The sequence below is a fragment of the Chrysemys picta genome, chromosome 18 (genome assembly GCF_011386835.1).
Source record: "Chrysemys picta bellii isolate R12L10 chromosome 18, ASM1138683v2, whole genome shotgun sequence".
Taxonomy (NCBI): domain Eukaryota; kingdom Metazoa; phylum Chordata; order Testudines; family Emydidae; genus Chrysemys; species Chrysemys picta.
In genome coordinates this window covers 24,499,037-24,505,752 of record NC_088808.1, presented here as the reverse complement: position 1 = coordinate 24,505,752, position 6,716 = coordinate 24,499,037, and the positions used below count along the sequence as shown (strand labels likewise).

The 6,716-nt window shown below is 55.2% G+C and overlaps 1 long non-coding RNA gene across 1 annotated transcript; it reads left to right on the top strand.

The window, feature by feature from the left end:
- Window positions 1-1,450: 1,450 nt before the first annotated feature.
- On the top strand, window positions 1,451-5,785 carry LOC135976446 (uncharacterized). The gene is made up of 4 exons (XR_010593558.1): window positions 1,451-1,777; window positions 2,585-2,684; window positions 3,138-3,266; window positions 4,682-5,785. It is a non-coding gene; the product is annotated as an uncharacterized LOC135976446 (long non-coding RNA).
- Window positions 5,786-6,716: the final 931 nt, after the last annotated feature.

Below are 6,716 nucleotides of genomic sequence, written 5' to 3'. Positions count from 1 at the left end.
CACGTCCCGCCATAACGTTTCTGCAGCTGCAGATTGCAGCATCTGTTGGGCCGGTGCCTGGCTTTATCAGTCACAGAGTTTCAAGGAATCGTCTCCCCATTTATCTTCATCATGGCTCCAACCTGCAGCGTGTGGTGGCCATGGTCTGCCAGCGCGCCACCCACCACGGGCCCCTGGCCTCTCGCTTATCTGTTCTCTCCTGTTTACAGCGACATTCACATGCCGGTGGGGGAGCTGCCTCTCCTCACAGCCTGTCACAGGCCCCGTCTCCACAGCCCCCTTCTGCTGGCAGCATGCGCTACCCCCCCGCCCTCAGGGGCTCCGGCTGTCCTGGGATGGTCCCTCGGGTTGTCTATCTCCTGAGGCTCTCCTCAGGCCAGGCCCTCTCGGCCCCACCGTCTAGGATGTGCTTGGCTCTGGATCAGCCCAGTGCAAGTGTGGATGTGGGAGTAATGAAGGTCCTGTTCCCTGAATGCCTGCAGAGCCCTCCTGGGGTGTCTGAGGAAGGTGCAGAGCTGTCACTGCATGAACTTGGACCAGCCCCACGCCGCCCAAGGGCCAGGCAGGAAGGGTGCCGGGAAGGGTGGCCGCAGGGTGCCTGTCGCACGCTGCTGTCTGACCGGTGCCCCTTCCTGCTACTCCCCAGGAAGTGGCACTTCCCTGGGCCCCTCCTGGCCCGACCGAGGATCTCGCGCTCTGTCCAGGCTCCCAGGGGACCCTCCCCAGCATAGTGTCAGTGCAGGTGGCATCTGGCCAGAGAGCTGGGCTCCCGTGCAGCCCCTCCCATGGTGAGCATGGGTACATTCGCCCACTGGTGGCAGAACAGCCTCCTTGGGGACTCTGCCGTAGCCGTCTTTGGAAAGTATCGTCAGACCTTGCGGAGCCTCTTGGCTACAGTCAGCAGCTGGACAGAAGAGTGGGAAGCCAGCCCCCTGCGTCCAGCCCGCTCTCCCTAGGGCACCAGCAAGTGCTCTGCAATCAGGCATTGCATGCCTCACGGTGCTGGGGTGGGCATCCTGGAACCTCGCGGGCTGCAGGAGGAGGGGGAGCGGGCAGGTTTTCATTGCACGGTTCCTGCATTCTCAGCTCTCCGATAAGCCGTGGCGACAGCTAGAAGCTTTGAGCCTTGCAGGGGGATGGGGGGGCAGTCAGAGATTGTGGGACAAATGCATTTGCCGGATGCTTCTGCTAGAGCGGTCTCTGGAGGGAGCTGGGTGGGTGATGCTCCCCTGCAGACCAGGAGGCTAGTGGGGGTGGAAGGGCCTTGGGGGATGTGCCTGGGGCTCTCAGCCACTAGGTGTCACCCTTGGAAAGGGAACGAGAGAAGCCGGGCGTGGGCCTGGGCCTGCAGCCATGTGCTGCCTGCCAGCATCTCCCCTCCCCCGCCCAGTCAGGCAGGTGTAACCTCTGCAAACGATGCTCTCGTGGTGGGTGCAGGGCGCCCCTCGCTGCTCCAGTCCCCTCCTCACCTGGGGCCAGGGGCTGTGCGGCAGGGCAGTGCCAGGCAGCACGGCGCTGAATGGGCCAGTGCCTGGCAGGCCAGGCCTTGTCTCACTGCACTGCCTGGCGTGGCGCTGGCCTGGCTCTGGAGCCGGGGGACAGAGGCAGGGCTGGTGCAAGTCACTTACTGGCAGTTGTCCAGCCACCCGAGGGGTGAAAAGGTCAGCGGCAGCTCCCCTTCCGGCTGGGAGTCACACATGCCCACAGGCTGCAGCGTCACCGGGCTGGAGAGGTCAGCTCCCATGGAGAACATGGCTCGGCTCTGCCAGCAGTATGGGTAAGTGCCCCCTGCCTCCTCCAGGGCTCTAGGAACCCAGGTGGGCAGGCGGGGGGCTCGGCCCCTTGGTCTGCGAGGCAGCTGGTAGCTCAGTGCCATGGGGACACCCACAGGGAGGGCTGGCATCACAGTGCCCTTTCCATGCCCAGCCAGCTTCCCTCGCTCTCCAGAGCATGCTGAGGTGAAGGACCCTGCCCTGGACCAAGACAGAAGCTTCTGTGGCAAACTCCTGCCTGAAGCTAATGCCAGTGGGATCAGGGGTGTGCTCACATGCACCCCCTCGTAAGCACACACAAAGCCAGGAAATGTGCCTGTATTTTTCCTCCCAACCACGTGGCTCCTCTCGCTGCTCCATCAGCCTGTTACTTGGCTGTAAAGGTTTGTTTCCAGGTTAGGGAGGAAACCCAGATATGCTGTGCACATAGCAGAAGCCAGTGGAACTCTATTCAGGGGCCAGAGAAACCAGCTAAGAACTGGAGATGGGAGGGGAGCGTTAAGGGATCCGAGCAGTGGGGACTGGGCGTCAGGGCTCCTGGACTGCATTCTTGGCTTTGGGAGGAGTGTGGGGTCTAGTGGATTAAAGCAGGGATGACTGGATTTCTGCAGCTTGGTCACAGGCCTCAGTTTTCTGACCTGTAAAACATCTATAAGAATCCTTATCTACTGCTCTGGTGTCCGGGAGGGTGAGTTCATGCTTGGGGGTCCTCAGCGGAAAAGCAAGCGGGCAATAAAGCTATGTCCAGCAACAGCTGTGTCATAGGCCCGGGTGCCAGTCTCTGCTGGGCTCTCAGGAGCTGTCTATTGCAGGATCCCCCTCTGGGTGGCACCTGTCCTGGAGCAAGCAGCAACAATGAAGTGTGATAAGAGCAGGAGGCACAAGGCATACAGACTCATCCGCAGGCGGCTGGTGAGAGCAAAGGAGGTGGGGAAGGAGCCCAGCCTTTCGCTTCAGGCTCCCCTCAAAGAGAGGGGCCTTGAGAGCGAAGGGGAGGCTAATGGGTAAACCTGGCTCTAGTGTTACTGAGTACATGGGATGTGTGGGGCGCAAGGGACTTCCAAAGCACTGCAGAGCTGCATGGCTGGCTAGGGCCTGGACAGCAGGGTTGCAGTAACGTCAAGGCAGCTTGCACTAGACCTTAATCCACAGCCCCGGTGCTAGAGGAGCCGTGAACCTCTTCCCCGAGGATGCTATGCAGCCTTATGCTGCAGTGATTGCCATGACCTACATGTGGTGCCAGAGTTCACGGCAAAGAGGCCTGTGATGGGCCCTTTTCACATCGGCTCTGGGGAGGAAATGGTTGTGTACAATGTGCCCATTTTGTAGCATTGTCCAGTGTAACCTGTCTGCTTGGATTTAAAGTGGGAAGGAAGAATAGGCCTGGAGAAAACAAAGTATCCAACTTACATTTACCCAAAGGAGCTGAAGAATTTAATGAGATCTGCCTTCCCAGCAGGGGTCTGCGACTATCCCGACCCCGACCACAGCAAGGTACGCGACAGGAGAGCCCTTGGCAGCCTCTCTGAGGTCACAGCAGTAGAGAGGGTTCATCATCACAGAAAGGGAAGTGTCATCTCACATTTCTGTGCTTGGGGCTGGAGGCAGAGAGCTAATAGACCAGGGATGGAGAGTAAAAAAACCCCTGCTTCTCATGCCTGCATCGGTCCTAGCTCCCAAATCAGGCAGGGAGGGACATCATCCTGTACCTGTACTAATAATTTTCTGCCTGCACAGCCAATTATTGCAGATGCCTGTGATGAGAAAGCAGTGGCCACTCAGAGCAGGGGCTGAGGACGAATCTGTCCCGCCGTTTCTTGCAACAATCCAGGCCTGGCTCTCTTTAGAGTGGAATTAACACCCTGGCAATTCTAGGCAGTCCATCCTGGCAGTCCGTGTGCCTCTGCGCTGCAGCTGCAACAGGCAGGACCAGGCCTGTCAATTGCTTGGGGCAGGACTTGGCTCCCCACAGCAACCAGTGGGCTTCTAGTCCCTTGCTTTCCCTGAGCGACAGAGCTCAGGCCATCCATAGAATCCCAGTTTGGCTCCAGAGTGACTCTCTTTCTCCTCTTCTTCGGGGTAAGGGGACGTTGCACCCCAGGCAGAAGCAAAGGGCTGCTCCGCCTGCCACTCCCTTGCAGCCGAGGTAGGCAAGGCAGCTGCCTTTTCAGGATCTCTGCGAAGCCTTTCCTCCAGCGCACGTGGGCTCTGCTCCGGATCCTCCCTCTCCTCCCGAGGGGCATGCCAGCTCCGGCTCTTGGCAGTTCAGCTCCATGAGGCCTGAGCCTGGCTCCTGAAGCTGCAGAGCAGAAAGCGCCGTTCTGGGAACCGTGAGCCTGGCTGCAAGAGACCAGCATCCCAGCCCGAAGACTCCCCGCCGGCCTGGCTCCCATCCTGGGCCCCTGCTCGTGCTTACATGGGACAAGGGGGCTTTGTGATTCTCCCCCACTGCCCTGCCCAGCTAAACCATCAGCGTCTAAGGGCCAGAGTCTCACTAGTGTAACGCGGTGCAGTTCACCCAGTCCCATGGAGCCATGCAGCGTTGGTGGGGTTGTTGGTCCCCGGATATTAGAGAGAGAGGGTGGAGGTGGTGTAATATCTTTCGAGCTATACCGAGCTCTTCCTGAAGCTTTATCTTCCTGAAGAAGAGTTCGGGGTAGCTCAAGCGCTTGTCTCTCTCCCCAAGAGACGTTGGTGCAGTAAAAGATGTTACACCTCCCCCACCTTGTCTCTCTCCCCCAGAGCCATGAATTACAGCAGCTGGGGATCTGGCCCGGACCAAGGGCACCCTTTGGTGTGTCAGAATCATGGTGTGGGACTTGTCTGCAGGGGTGTGTGTGTGTGTGGGGGGAAGATGGGTTTACCACTCACGCAGCGGGCTGTAACTATGTGCATCATCCTGTTTGAAGGTGGTACATGTGACCCTCGAAGACCTGCACCTGCTCGACCACCCCAAGGCAGGAAGTGCGCAGCCCTGTCTGCAATAGAACCTCCTCAGGCAGGAGAGCATTTACCGGAACAGGATGGAATGAGGCAGCGGCGAGAGACACAGTTAATCTCACCCTGCCCGGGAGTGACATACATGGAGCTCCAGCTATGCCCCTCTCCCAAAACAGTCCTCCCAACTCACCCCAGTACAGCCAAGTCTCACTGGCACGTCTCGAGCTCTCGCCTCATGAGCCCACCCTATGAGCAAACACACCTTTGTACCCACCTGCAGCCACCCCACTTTCCCCAAAGGGCAAACTGCTGAGTTAGTTCCCATTTCTCTTACCTATCACTATGGCCCTGGCTTGATCTTCCAACCCAGCTGCTATTCCCCTAGAGAGATCTCCTGCCAGAGGAAACCAGCACAACTTGGGTCTTTCACTCCACCCTGGAAAGAGAGGTTCTTGACTGTTCCCAAAAGGTTTTGCAGACAAGTGGCAAGAGAAGAGCTGCGTGGAGGTGGGGGTGAATGCTTTTCCAGCAGCCCCAAGCCCAGGGAGCAGAAGAGCCCCAATAGATGTACAGTAAACCCTTTCCACTGACACAGGAGGGGAGGTAGGTCTGAGAGAGCCTTAAGCTGTGAACACTCACTTCCACTGTCCTGGTCTAGGAATTGCTCTCAGGGGTGCGAAAAGTCCACTGCCCTGAAAGATGTAGTTATAGTGACCTCACCCCCAGTGTAGTCAGTGCTAGGTCACTAGAATAAATCTTCTGTTGACCTAGCTACTGCCTCTCAAGATGGATTACCGAGGCTGATGAGAGAAGCCCTCCCTGTGGCATAGGTAGCACCCAAGTAGTGCATCCATTGCCAGCTGTTAGTCAGAGTGACCATGGGCAAGTCATTTCACCCTTCTGTGTTTGTTTCCTCAACCACAATTATCTGACAGAAGTGGTTCATGCTTTGAGAGCCTTGTATGAAAAATGCCGGAGAAATGCAGTGCTAAGTATTCCCTACTCATTTCTGTTCTGACAGGAGGATGTGTTGTGAATTTCATTTTTGTTAATAAAGGCTTTATGAAACCAGATCCCTTACTGAGGCTGCTGTAAGTGGACAAAATGTGAACAAAATTAACTCCTGCTGAACTCTCATTTAAGCTAAGGACTTCACTTTTGACGTTAAATTATATTGCTGGGAAAATGTTCTCTGAAATGGACTGAAACACAGATGGTTTTCTCCTAACCCTATCGTGACTCTGCATGTTGAAAGAAGCTTTTCAGTTAAAAATATAGATTATGTATGACAGCTTAATTTTACATATTGCTGCTTTTGAACAGATCAAAGTGGAATGAGACCAGATGGACTGAGGGAAAAAAAAACAATTACCACTAAACTTTTACATTCAGCCAAGGTAGATGCTGTTCAAACACTAGACAAGAGAGATCATTGGATGGTATTGAATTGCTTTCCCATCCCAAAATACTCCCATGTACATGTTTTCAGCAAACCACAGCACTGTCTCATGATCCGTAAGAGCTGCAGGATTCTTGCTGTAGAAGATCTGCTGTTGGGCTGTTGCCAAATTTATTCCACTCTGCTAGCCAAATTAAATGGAGGACAGAGCCTAGCAAAGTCTACCCTTTAACTGCCAGATAATGTTAAATGAGATTACTGGTAGATTAACCTGTTTAAGATAGTCTGTCTATTCATCTTTTAGGCAGCAGCATGTTAATCTGAATTTGTTATGGTCTTCAGTTTTCAACAGGAGACTTTTTTAAAAAAGGGAAGAAAAACTTAAGTGACTTTAGTGCTATGGACTTGACAGCCATGGTGAATGAACTCTTCTATCCACGGATCAGGTACAGTACAGGCAGCAAGCCACAGAACTCTTCCTCCAGAGTCCTGCCCAGGTTATAGAGCCCTGTCCTGGAGCCACCACCTGCACAGGGCTACAAATGACTTCACTACAAACGTAGCTGATCTTTTGCTCCATGTTGAGATGGCAACAGGGCCAATTA